Source organism: Anguilla rostrata, chromosome 5 (genome assembly GCF_018555375.3).
Source record: "Anguilla rostrata isolate EN2019 chromosome 5, ASM1855537v3, whole genome shotgun sequence".
In the NCBI taxonomy this organism is placed as follows: Eukaryota; Metazoa; Chordata; class Actinopteri; order Anguilliformes; family Anguillidae; genus Anguilla; species Anguilla rostrata.
This window is the reverse complement of record NC_057937.1, coordinates 40,804,272-40,817,203: the sequence shown is the minus strand read 5'-3', so window position 1 is coordinate 40,817,203 and position 12,932 is coordinate 40,804,272. Positions and strand designations below refer to the sequence as shown.

At 39.0% G+C, this 12,932-nt stretch overlaps 1 long non-coding RNA gene across 4 annotated transcripts in view; it reads left to right on the top strand.

The window, feature by feature from the left end:
* LOC135255279 (uncharacterized) overlaps positions 1 to 11,197 on the top strand; it is a 130,798-nt gene extending 119,601 nt beyond the window's left edge. Inside the window, exons 4-5 of one of the 4 annotated variants that reach the window (XR_010330143.1) lie at positions 4,496 to 4,621; positions 7,856 to 11,197. This is a non-coding gene — a long non-coding RNA (uncharacterized LOC135255279). Of the gene's footprint in view, positions 1 to 4,495; positions 4,622 to 5,788; positions 6,071 to 7,681; positions 7,750 to 7,855 lie in introns of those variants that run through there. The other 3 variants (XR_010330146.1, XR_010330145.1, XR_010330144.1) reach the window with 3 other exon arrangements.
* Positions 11,198 to 12,932: the final 1,735 nt, after the last annotated feature.

The following is a 12,932-nucleotide window of genomic DNA, read 5'->3' as shown; positions in this document are numbered from 1 at the left end:
CAGCATAGAGCAGGAGATACTGAATGGACTGGCTGTAAGTTACTCACAAGTGTCAGAGCTCGCGAGCTGAACCTGAAAGAGCTTTCTGAAGATTTTGCACAATGCATGGCTGTTCGGATGGCCTTCAAATGAGTGAGTAGATAAAGTACTTTTAAAGTTTTCAGGTTTCCAATAATTAGAATTGGGCAAAAGCTGCCATGATGAACCTTGATCATGAAATTTCATTAAAAGATTCTGTTGCCAAATGTTTGGGTTTACACTAGGGGTGATAGCATGCATATTGTGCTGTTGGCCTGTACATTGTCATGGCATTTGTCAAGTGCAGATGGTTAACTTCATTTAGCACATTTATTTTTCACAATGCCTCATATTTTATCAAGGATGCCATGCATCCCCTTGAGTGCACACAAGAAAAATAAAACTAAATATTTTGCCATCTTATAATGTATAGCCTAGCTTTGTCTATTTTAATGTCTTTATTTCCCAGAATAGCTAAATAAAATGCATATGAAACAATTCATGTACCCTATTAGCCTGCTAAAGCCTGATAATTATAAGAAAGGAGATGGATACTTTCCGGTACTTATTTACCTTTAACTGGTATACCAAATCAAATCGAATTCAGACTAAATGAGTTTATATTTTTAGAATCTTTGAATTTACTTAATTGTTTAGACACCTGGACTACCTGGCACCAGAAAGACTGAAAATAGCGTGTGATGTATAGCATAGGTTTTAAACTTTATCTGTCCAATAATTATTGTTCCAGGGCTGTCACTGTTCATAGTAGCAAAGCACTCTGGCACAACCACCTGCTCCTCAGACCCTCCTCCCAACCAGAAGAAGAGCCTGATATGTCGCCAGTGTTCTGTGTGCAGTAAAGCTGTAGAAAATCCCCTGTGATGCCTTTAACCTGCTTGTTAAACAGGCTTTAGAGAAAAAATAGTACTCGTACACAAAAGGACAAATCAGCTTGTAATTGTTTTGAGAAAACTGAAAAAAATCCCACCCCTAGTTTAGAAAGCACAAAAAGTTACTTTGTTAGGCGAACCCCGGGAACTCGGTTACACTGAGTGCCAATATTAATAACAAACGATGACAGAGACTTGAATTGCATGTCAGCCACCAGTTTGTTCCACTTTTCATTATTCTCTTGAATAACTGAAAAACAGAAGTAAGCCAACCTGTAAGCGCCAACCTGTAAGCACTACTGTAGCAGCTCAGAGGGACATACATCATCAACTGTAGCAGAACATAGAATAAAGAAACCACTAGTACTGCGATAATAAAGTATAAACATATAAATATAAAATATATAAAGATCGACCTTGTATCAATTTTTCATAATCAATGAAAGATTCAGATTTTTAAAATATTGTTTGTAAAATGTCTAAATGCTATTGGATGGGCATTCTTTGTCAATCCAATACAAACGTATGTAAATATGACTATGCCTACCTTTCATCCACTTAATAAATTCAGTATTTGCTAAATACATTGACTTCACTAAGCGATGTGGACCACACAGTCAAATATGGGATCATTTATACAATAGAATATTGCATTAGAGTGCAAGCCTCACTTTCAAACTTTTTATTTTTACAAACCAAAATGGGCATATGCTCATGGGCATAGTGCAGGTTTGAAAACCTGAGGGGGAAATGACCTACCTTGACAGGTCATGACAGAGCACCAAAAAACAAAAGCACAAATAAACAGTACAGAATCTTGCTTAAATTTCTTATCTCCAAACCCCTTTTTAGTCTGTATCCAACTATAAGCTGTGAAAGTAACATTTGTTCAACTATAAACCAAAGGCAAATGCCCATGCTGTGCTATATCTTCTTTGAAATGCTGTTACAGCAGTGCTCCCACCCTGTACAGCTACCAGGAAAAATGACAGAACAAAAACAGTGTTTTTAAAAGCTTTGTAAAGGCTTCCCTTTCAACACACCTGGAAATGGAGATAAGACTGGGGGTAGAAGCTTTTGCTGTACTTTCAATGGTGAAAGTCCCGCACCACAATTATAGAACACTAAACCCTTGCAGTGAAAGCATTCTTCTTTCATTTACAGTGCCACAGAGCATTTAGGTCATGTCTGAAATGAAAGGGAATAATACCTTGCATAAAACATCCACAATGCTAGGATAGACAGGCCATTACAGAACAGCGTGAAGCTGCTTGGACAGCGCTGCAGGTTTTTAAGCATAAACTTACATGGGTGTTCATCTTGATCTGAGCTCTGCAGCCCAGGTTGTTGTTGTCACTGTGCACTGTATTAATCAATTAGAGCAGTTGATTACATAGTTAGCTCTCTTTACCTAGTTACTTGGCTCTGAATTGGATGCTGATTTTAAAGTGAATACAAAAACCAGCCGAGCTTGTGGACCCCTGGTCTAGTTGGTACTCTGGAAACAATATCCCTATACACCCAGAATCAACAAAGACGATGCTTGAGTAGCATGACTTGACTTCCTGATGTTGGAAATGACACTGGATTTACTGCAGCACAGTTTCTAGGATCCAAAAAGGCAATTTGACCTATTTATACCAAGAGCTAATGTCTAATATAAGACCAGCAAAAAAAATGTGATCTAACAAAGAATGGTAATTTAAAATTTAAAAAGAAGAGCATGCACAAAAATTAATTCATTTTGAAATGAGTCCCAAGATTGCTGCTCCTGCTCCAGGGTAGGGGCTCTCAGCAGCTTAATCAACCTTGTTGTATTGTCAGTATTGGGGTCAGTTCCATTTTGCTTCAAATGAATTGAAATTCACTTCATGGATTCAACACTGCCCATAATGTTCTGTGGGTATTTTTTGAATTAATTAATTGAATTTTAATTCATTTTCTGAATTGGTTGAATTGAAAATAGATTTCACCCTAACCTGATAACCAAGTCATCTGTGTTCCAGTGTTCTTTTTAAGTCCTGTATGACAGCCTGTGCAGCTGCCAAATTTGGCACATTAGCTGCCCTTCCCAGCTACCTTTGATGGTATTCAAGAGTTTGGATGCCTCACTTACAGCATATTTGAATGTCACCTACATTATTAAACAGTCTCATGTACCATCTATTTGCAGCATGAGATAGCTACCAGCAGATGTCTTGCTGCACTGTTTGGCTTAAATGGGAGCTTCTTTAAGTAGCATATTTACGCTTTCAATGCATGCTACCTTGTCTTAGGTGTTACTTAGCTCCCCTCCATCATGACGCCCCTTCCCCCATGACTATCCCTCATTTTTTAGGCTGATTTATGGCTTTTGCTGCTGGTTATATACCTCCAACAGTCAGTATAATTGAGAGATCAGTTCATTTAACATAGCCCTCAAACTCGACATTGGCCCCATTAATGCTGTAAGCCACACCTTGCGTCCTCACTGGAGATCCATTTCCATTCGCCTGGAAGAGGAGAGCCTAGCCACTCATCCCGCAGGAAAACAATGCTTCTTTTCACCTTCACCTGTCAGTGAGCTGTCTCCAGACCTTCTTTCCAGCCAGAATTCCCCCTGCCAGAATCTTCTAAAACAGGCGCTGTGTTTTCCCCTAGGAAAGCCTGCTGACACCGTGGCAGGACTCTGTAGCTTTAGGCTCAAACTTTCCTTTTTCAAGATTACATGAAAAGTGCTGCGCTCAGTCAAAAAGTATTATAAACTTCTTACTGCAGGTGTGTGGAGCCAGATAATGGATGATAATAGGTTTTTCCCTCTTATTAAGATATACCTTTTTCCAACTTTCAGAGAAGGTAGGAGTGTGGTTCTTCTCTTTATACTTTAGCATTTCTGTAAAATCTGTTCAATGAGTAAAAAGAGGTGGAATTTGACAGAGAGGTGGAATTTGTGAATTTGTGTTCAATTGATCTACTTTGTGCAATGTTTTGTAAACTGAATCCAACAAAGGACATCCAAAAACATGTGCATTTTTAAATTAAAGGGAATTTGTGTGATTATATGTATAAATGTGAAATTGAGCTGAAATTGAGAAATTGAGCTGAAACCCACTCTAAATAGCAGGCTGAATTCTCAAAAATTATTTGAAAATTGCTGTTTCTCATGCAATGATCAAAATTCACCAAACATCCTCTGCACTAAATGCATAAATCACTGCCTATAGAGATGAGAGAATTAGGCTTCATGAAATCAAAGGGGGGCGGGGCTGACATATGCCGACATATGTCACATGTCATATGACATATGACTCAAAGTCAGAGATTAGCAGCTGGTCATGGCTCCACCCACTTTGGGTTGTCTGTACTACTGTATGCCAAGAGAAAGCTGTAGCTTACAGAGGAGTGAAATGCATCATCAATTTATTTCTTACATTTCCTTGAAAATTTGCAGTCCCCAAATTCCCAGAGGGATGACTAAGTAATAAGCAAGCAAACAGGAGTGCATCACGCTGTGAGAGTGGCTTGTAAATTAGCTCTGCATTGTTGAAGTAGGCCGGTGTTTCACATCTATTTGGCTTGAGAGGCTTGTCTCATTTCTTTTATAGAAGCGAAATGATACTGCCCCAGACAGCAGTTACCGCAGAACAATTTGAACGTTGTGAGGCACTGGGCCCTGCTGGAGACACATCTCTCGGACCGTGGACTCGGTGAATTTCCATATTCGATTTCAGGTAACACATTGCTCTCTCTCTTATTTTCTGTGGCTTCTTTTGTGCATAAAAATTCATTTTATTGATGGATGCGATACAAGTAACACAAAACAACAACAATGAAGACCATAAAAAAGCCGGCGCATCAACATTTTAATGAAAACTGTCCAAAATTAGTGTCCAGATTTTATGAAAAGCTAAAAGAAAAAAGGTAACGAGGGAAGGACAGTTTGGATATTACTGCCGCCCATTGCAGCACAGAGGTTCACTTGTCTTTCTGTGATTTAGGTTTTAACACCAAGGAAACAGCAGCTAAACACTGTGTACAAAACAAGTATTCCTGTCCTTGCTGTCACACTGTATACAAGCATACATATACACATGCACGCCTGCACACACATACACAGTATGTGTATCATTCAACCTGCACATTATTAGCATAAGAGGTATGCATTTACTTAGTGATATGAAAAAATTACAATTGAGAGTAAGAAATGAAGTATTATTATGCGTGTGTGTGTGTGTGTGTGTGTGTTTTAAACACACAATATCAACATTTAGAGTAGACCATGAAAATGAATCAGTCTGGTTACGCTATGGTTTCTCATTTTTTTAGAGGCGTTAAAGTGTTGCTCTAATTCTTGCCTTTCAATGCCTTCCAGGCTGGTTAATTCATATTGAAAATACTGGCCCTTGCCTTTCAGTGGCAGCATACCACGGGGAGGTAAATAAGGGCCTGAGATCATGCTAAAAATTAGCCCTGTCACAATCGCTACTGTGAGGGATAATATGCTCACCGAGAGGGAAGTGAGGGGGGAGGGAGAACACTGCTCGTGCAATTGTGACCAAAGTTTTCTGTGCAGGGGCCAGACTACAACAAGACACATGCCAGGAGTCAAACCACAAAGTGGTGAATTAACAGTGTTTTTTCATCTTATTACAACCCTTTTTCTTTCTCTCTGATTTTTTAAAGCTTGGCATAGTGGGCGAAGAGCATGGCTTGTATTTTTCCTTTTTCTCATTTTCAAGAGATTTCGGTACCGTCTCAAAGCTGCCATTTTTCACCATCATAGAATTATAATTACAGTATATCGGGGTAGGTGACAATGGAATGAATTTATATTTAAAATTAGCAGCCAGTGGTACAGAGAGGTAGAAATGGAAATGTGCTTTCTCCTCCTTTGCAAGAAATTTTCCTCCCTGCGGGAAACATTCCAAGATGGATTCCTAAAGATAATGTCTGAATTTCCTCACCTAAACCCTGAAGAAAAATTCTGAATTGTCATGGGTGAGGATATAACTGCCTCTTTCGTGGCAACCTACAGTGTGTCCTGTCATGTCACAGAGAAAAGGAGTCTGGGTAACAGTAAATAAACTATTCTTACATTCTCACTATTGTAACCAATCAAATGTTAAATCTTATTTTATTCATGCATAGCAACTCTATGGCTTTGGCAATATTGTTTCATTACTTTCATGCCAATAAAGGTCTCTGAATTGAAATGAATTGAATTGAATACTCTGCCCCACAGCACAGGAATGCTCAAACGCATAGGCACACACAACACCCACGCACGCACACACATGCTCAGGGAGGTAAAAAACCTAAGAAGGACTGGTGCTTTTCTCAGACAGTGTCAGAATAAATGTGTTATATGGCAGTACAGCTGGCAGCTTCCGTACGTGAGGTCTGTATGTACTTTTCGGATAGTGACAGTACGCATGATGTCCAGGTCTGGAGGAAGTGACCGGCACTATCTGCAAAATATGTTTAAAAAATCTAATAAACACACACTCACGCACAGACATATTTGTTTAATTCTTATTTTACATTGTACAATTGTTTGTCAAATGCATCGTCATAAATTTGTAGGCAAGACAACGGCTTCATGCGGAAGATAAATTATTTGGAAGGGTGAGGAAGCACAAAGCTACTGGACTATCACTGACACCACCTGTCGTCCAGCTCCTTTCTCAAACACTGCCTCACCTTCAATTCCTGAGGCACAATTCCTAAGATGACACTGAAAGGTGATTTTTTTTTCAGAGGCCTCAATGATGCCCCTGGAGGTAGTTCACAGGCAACTCACCGCTGCAAAAGAATCACATTTAACTGCACAGCAGGGCAGTAGTGCAACACGTCACTGAGGCAACAGGAGACAAATTCATGCTGGGAAGAAGTATTGTATTTTTCTTATTATAACCAATATTCTTAAAGACTGTTCTTTAAATTGTCGTCATGGTATGTGAACCTGTAATCAGCTCTAGGATTCCCAAAAAAAAGCCCACTCGTCAGATAACTGGGTATTGATGAATGTGTCCTGCTTAGAATTCAAAGAGGATATGTTGCACTAGCCTGCACAAGTTTCGGTTATCCTAGAAAACAGAGCACTTAGATTGCAAGAAGATTCAATGCCAACATTCATTACGAGTGTGGTAATTGAAATTGAGAGCTAATAGACCAAGAGACAAATTGGAAGCAGTTCTCTGAAATCTTTAACAGAAGATGAGAAGCAGCACTATAAGAAACACCGTCAACTCTGTCAACCACTGACAGCTGCTAAATACTACTACTAAGGGCTACACAGGGGATAACCACGTCTTTGTACGTGAAATACAAAAATGAGTAAATTTGCCAGCAGTGGAATCGGCAGCTATTCAAAAACCTTGGGAGATGTTGTTGACTGCCAAATGTGTCAAAAAATTAAACAAACGAGCTGCTGATTTTTTTTTTCTACTTCCACTGTGATGAAGGATGCTAATATTGCAGAAACACAATTTCAGGACTCTGATATTTATTAAAACTTTTCATGTTTTTTTCCCGACTGCGCTGGGCTGTTGGCTCAGTTACACGTCAATGCTCAGAAGAAAATGACGAATGAGAAGGTGTCCTGGGATACTTTCAAAGCAGCAGTTTAACGGTTTTAATGGAAACCAAGCAAAAATGGTCTGAAATCACCGTTCTTCATTAATGCAGACACACGCATTAACCGTTTGTTTGGCTTCGCAAGCTGTGCGCCTGCTTTGCTTTTCCAGCTATATGTTTCATGGCTCCCTCACAAGGGTTTTTCATTACCCCAGGGAGCGACAAGAGGTGCTGTTGGGGAATGTTTTGAACAGATGGGCTTTGCATGTCAACAAAAATTCTGGTGTGTTAGTCACAGATGAGTAAAAATGCCTGGTTTTCATTCGACGGCACAGGATGCCAAACATACCCAGAATGTAAATTGTTTTTTTTTTTTTTTTTTTTTTCAGGAATGTACACACAGCTAAGCAAGCTAAAAAAAAAAAAAAGGGCTGCATTTATAGGCATTCATCTGATCAACATTTATAATGGAGTGTATGCCTGGACTGGTGGGGAGAAAGCATAATGGCAAGACCTCAGGGAGTAGCTTTGCAAGCTTCCAGATTTTTACCACTATAGTGCATTCAGCATGTGTCCAGTTGGGTAATATAATCTGGCAAAATGGCCTTCTTCCTGTGGCTGGGTTTATTCATTTATTTAGAATCTATAGATAAGTCTAATTTAATTATCCAGAGGCAATAAATCTAGGCAGACCTGGAGCCAAACATCCAGGATCAATCACACCTGGGACCAATGGAAGCAAATTACTTTTTTAATGCCTTGAAAAACAGCAGTAATGGAAAATGATATTTCACTGTGAGGAATAGTGGCTTTAGAAATGGTAGAGGGCCAGGAGCCATGATTTATCTCCTCAGATGAGTCAATAACAAAATAAATATTGGATTATGAAAGCCTTTAAAAAATGAAAAAAAGGATGCTATTGCTCCTTATTTATCTGCATCTCTCAGACTGTCAAAAGTAACATGCGTCAAGTGTCAGGACTGTAAGGATTGTGAACATGAATTTCCTCTCACAGACACAATGAAGGCTGTGTTCTTGAGGAGACAGGAAGTGAAGAGTTAACCATAAATATAGGGCTGTAAATTGATTCTCAGTTTATGGAAGTAGAGTATAGCACTTCACATCCCTGTCATACTGTTGTAGTGGTCAGAGGATGGCATAGACTGTAAACCAGAGAAATTTTACAAACAGGACTGCTGTGTTTGAATTACGGGACAGAACACTGGTTTACATTTCTTTCCTGCCGTAAAACTTCCACCTCAGTGCCCGGACAGCAGATGCTGCATGATTTACTACATTCAACAATCACTTACGATATCAGACAGATTACAGTTCATGCTCGGCGCATTAGATTTAATATTGAGTAATGAAAATATACAACTGAACGAAGTCTCTTACAAACTGATACAAGGGTGACAAGAGGGCACTCGTTGAGAAAAGGCATGGCTGAAAGGAGTAGAAGAATCAAGTTTTGCTAGCATCCGCAGATAAGTACTATATGAGTCTTCAATTAAAAAGCCTTTAATATTTTGGAGGTTACGTACTTTAACAGTTGGGACCAATCATGTGTGTCCAACAACTAATGCAGAGGGAAAACTGCAAAGAAAACTGCTGGGAGTCTGTGGTTGGATCTACAACCACACTGCAATCACTGCCTCTTCAGCCACTGCACAGGTAACTGAAAGATGGCTTCCTGGATGCTCATGTCTGTGGTTTCTGAGGAAGTTTGTTAAGCAGTGTGAAACAGTGGTTACATTTTAATGACAGGGTTGAAGCTTCACATCCTGGGCAGTGCATTGCAGTTCTAAACTGTAAACACTCATAACCATGCAGTGTAAAAAATTTCAAATTAAGGAGGCTAATTTATGGAATTATATATTTATATAGCAGATTTATTTTAGACCATTTTAATTATGCAATCATGTAGATGATTTCCTTTAGGCCTTCACAATATAAATGATTAACTGTTTTAAGCAATTATTTTAAATTAATTTTAAGCAATATTATATCAATAACTTTGCTAGGGCCAACACTGACAGTGCTGAAGTGCTTAAATTCAGGTAAAAATATCTGTTAAATTCTAGCTATTTACATTCTATTGTAATTTTCTATGGAATTTCCATTGTGATTAAACATTGACATGTAAACAAAACACCATACTTACAGGCTACTACTACCCATTCCTTCTACTGCAGCAAAGAGCAAAGATCCTTCATGACTGAATGGCTTCTTTAATTTCAACAAGCAGCAAACTCTTTTAAACTCTTTTTAAAGTCTCCTCATTAGAAATACAAACATGGTTATAGCACAGCTTTTGATTTTAGAACTGCACGACTTTCCCTGCTCACCCATCCCAATAGCACTACATTCAGAGTTCCGACACATTTTGGTTACAGTACACTTAGAAACAGTGAAAGACTTTTTAAACTGGTTGGTATTGTGAAAGAAAGTATCGTTGTTTTGCTCCTTGTTTATGCAGCCAGTAAGATTCGACATGTCAATATGGAACTTGTTTTTAGAAGTTATTTTTATCCTTGATTAACTTTTAATTCTGCAATAGTCTGTTTTTTAGGATTGGCTTTGGTGTTTGGAAGATTGATTAGAAAGCATGTTTTGCTAAAATGGACATGTAGTTGTCAGCTGCATGGTATCTATTAGACTCATGTTACCCAGAAATTAGTTAGCAGATCTTACAATTGCTGTAACACATAATATGTCCAGTTTGGTTGCAAGTAGTAGCCTAGAACTACTCTTTTATTTTGTTTGGTTTGGCCTACTAATGGGCTCTGTACAACTTATTGCAAGAAACTTTATGAAAAAGGTATGGTTTATGTTTTGGCCTGGTGCAAGTGTTGTAAAATGATTATTTTCCCTTATGATGTTTTGATGTCTCATCATGTCATACTCTGAATTATGGTATTAACAATTAATTGACTTATAATCATCGGTAATTATCGGTTATTGGCCATGACAGAGAAATGATTATCAGCCAAGGCCCAAACCATAACACCCCCATTACCATGTTTCACTGAGGGGGTGCTTTGGATCTCCACACTTTGCTCTTGCCCATCACTCTGATACAAGTCAATATTGGTCTCTTCTGTCAGAACTCTACAGACTCTCCTAGATACTTGTTAAGCAGACTGTAACCTGGCCATCCTGTTTCTGTGGCTAACTAGTGGTTTGCATCTAGTAGTGAAGTCTTCTTCAAACAGTAGTTACTGACACATCCACACCAGCCTCCTGAAGAGTGTTTCTAATCTGTTGTACAGGGGTTTGGGTTTCTTTCTTCATTAGGGTGAGAATTATTTGTTCATCAACTATAGAGGTCTTTCTTAGCCTACTAGGCCCTTTGCAATTACTGTGCTCACCAGTGTTCTCTTTCTTCTTAATGATGTTCTAAACAGGTTATTTTGGTAAGCCTAAGGGTTGGCCTATGTCTCTAACTTTTTTTTTCTTCTTATTTCTCAACCTCTTAATGGCTTTCAGTAGCACAGCTGTGGTCCTCATATTGCCTGGAATCAAGACTAGATGGTAAAAGCTCTCTTGTAAGTGCACTAAGGAGGCAATTGAACACACCTGACTAATCAGGAACACCCATGAAGCCATTTTTCCCAAACATTATGGTGCCCTGAAATGGGGGACTATATATATAAAAACTGCTGTAATTTCAACATGACGAAACCAGACTGTGTAAAAATACCCTGTAATAAAAAGAATCTGCACTTTAACCACATGTGGATTATTTGCAATTAAACTGTGGAATGCAGAGAAAAATTAAGAAAAATATGTCTTTGCCCCAAACATTATGGAGCTCACAGCATGTCAGGACGTAACTAATCAGTTATCCTCTTTCAAGCCCCTTGCAGGCTCTATGATTAACTAGTGGTCCTGAAATGTATTTCAGTAGCATTGCACATCCAAAGAGCAGATTAGCTGTCACCTTTGTTAGTAGCCTAGCCATCTGAATCCTGTTTTAGCAAAAGAAGGAAGTAGCCTACTGCTGGAGAAGAAACACTGATCAAAGACAAAAATGAATAGCCGCCAAGGCCTGAATTCAGCAGAGACCTGTGATGAATCTTAGACCGAGGGCTATGATGATTGCAAACAAGACCGCTACTTTGACAGGGAACCCCACACCCTTTGAAACTGACTGTATTATATTTTACTGTCATTTGATATAATGATCATGACAATATGTTCCAGTGTTAAGTAAGTAACAGGCTGTATGCAGCAAGAAACAAATATCCCAACGGTTCAGCCAGCATAAACAGACACTAGATATGGAGACAGGCTTGGGGACTGAGAGACTATCATCTTCCTCCCAACCAGACGCTATTTAATGAGGGAAATCGACAGTGCATTGCATGGAACAGAGATGATATTCACTGCCTTAGATCATTTTAGCCATGGAGAGAATGAACGTACTGTGAATAAATGTTAAGCAGACCTTTATCTCGACAATAGCCTGTGCCTTTTTGTTCTATATAGAGTTACCCCTCAGCATCGCTATGATGTTTGAGGCAATGGTCTTCTCACAGACCACTGGCACAATCATGAAGATGTTGAAAAAGCACCTGAAGATATAATTTTAATCAAAATAAAATATTTAGATTTGAAATGTGTAATAAGTGCAAATCTACTTTTAAGCATCTGTGAAGGCCTGTACCTGCAGTACCAACAGAACAGCTTATCAGTTTTGTTCAGGGTTTGAGTTATGTGGGAGCCAGTGGGAGCTGAGCTCCCATAAGGTGGGGTCTGAGCTCCCATGAAAGCAGTAAAATCATACATCTGTGGGGGTCGCTAATACATTAACAACAACCATTATTTTAATCACAAATAATGCATTTTTCAATGTAATGAGTATTATTTACGTTAACGAGATAAATAGGCTAAAAGAAAAATGTTTTCCAAAAGAACTAAACGCACCATATTCTCTTGTCAATGACAGTATGGCTGCACTTCACCACCAAGCCACCATGGTGCGCAGTAGAATATTGCGCAAATTATATCTGTTCCTGTTGAGAGTGTGCGAGCCACAAACGTTCAAACTTGGAAGAAGAAGCCACTACATGTATCAGCCAACATTATCATAATATATTGAATAGAAAGTAGTATAGACTATAGACTAGCTACCATGCCGCCGGCAGCTCCCAGCATGCCCTGTGCACGGGACAATTTATCAGGTTCATGCAGGACTGTTGCCCTGTAAATGTTATAAATAGCATGATTATTGTCTTGTACAAATGTGTCTGTGTTGTATGATTTATGTTTTGTTGTCTTTGGTTGTTCGTGTAGTGTGCCACCATGGGCGAGATGAAGGAGGAGTTTGAGGGGCTTCTCCCCTGTTCGCCATTGTGAATCGAACTGAGCAAATGTCTGATTCTTGTATTGAACGTTTCTCAATAGAGCTTAACTGGGTTTGAACTACTTTTACGTGTCAACTTTGATCATGGATCTTCGCCT